The sequence below is a fragment of the Sinocyclocheilus anshuiensis genome, unplaced genomic scaffold (assembly GCF_001515605.1).
Source record: "Sinocyclocheilus anshuiensis isolate Anshui unplaced genomic scaffold, SAMN03320099.WGS_v1.1 scaffold355, whole genome shotgun sequence".
NCBI classification, from domain to species: domain Eukaryota; kingdom Metazoa; phylum Chordata; class Actinopteri; order Cypriniformes; family Cyprinidae; genus Sinocyclocheilus; species Sinocyclocheilus anshuiensis.
The window spans coordinates 1,327,689-1,328,934 of record NW_015549571.1 but is presented as its reverse complement, the minus strand read 5'-3'; positions in this window follow the sequence as shown (position 1 = coordinate 1,328,934).

Genomic DNA, 1,246 nt, shown 5'->3' with positions numbered 1-1,246 from the left:
GGCCCATGTGAAGTCCACTGTCTCTCATGATTTCATATGAAGCTTTTAGTTGAAGTCACTGGTATGACCTACTTTATTGTTAGGGAATTGTACAAAACTAGAATACAAATGGATTAAACTACTTAATTTAGAGAGTATACCATGATTGACAACATGTGGTTTGATACCTTGCAGCAGACATTTTGTAAAATGCATTTTTCATGAAAATTGTCACTGGTGTTACTGTCACTGGTGTTACCTTCCTAATGGGTAACACCAGTAAAGATCAGTTTACGTTGATGCTCTTTTACTAACTGCTTTCACTGATTGCCAAATGTATGCCAAATGTAACAATTTAGTCTTATCTACTTAATTGTAGTTAAAGAATAAGGATCTTTGGTCTTATGTATGTCACTGGTGTTTCATATTGTGTTATATTCATATTTTCATATTGGTGTTACTTTTTTTCTGTCACATTCTATAAAATGTGTCACATGTGACATGATAATAATTTTACATCTATTGAATTCTGCTTCACTCAAGAGTTAAGATGTAAAGGATTGCATCATTACTTGTTTATAACTGTTTTTACAAATATTTTCATTGTTATAGCAAATACATAGTTGCGCAAATGAACTAACATCATTCAATCACACTTTTAACAAACCTGATTAAAATAAACAAAACATAATCTCCTTACTTGTTGCATTATCATTATTGTTCTGTAACTCTGACTACATGTACTAAAAAATTTAGAAATAATATTTCACAAAAACCTTTAAAATTGCCAGAGAAGTAAGGTAACACCAGTGACAAAAAAATGGTACATGTGGTCTTTAAATAAATGCACAAAAAATATAAAAAACCATTAAGCTGTCATTTATGTGTATTCATAAAGTCAAAAGATAATATAATAATGTGGTCTAAGTTTAAATGTTAAAAAAAGAAATACATTTTAAGACATCTTGCCATACCAAAAGTGGACGTTTCTGTAGAATGACCCATATAATGATTGCAGTGTCACTACTGAGTGATACAGAAGTGTGAAAACTGCACTGGATGTCACTGGTTTTGAATGAAACGCTGCATGTGCGAACATGACTGACATTCAACTTCATACTTCGAGAAACAAGTATGCAGTTTTCTGCTGATTGGGTTTTGGACCAGAAAATATGAGCTTAATTAAGAAAAAAATAAAAGTTGGAATATCTAAAAATGTCATCCTTGTAGTACCATGACGATTTTAAATGGATTCGAATAGAGAAGA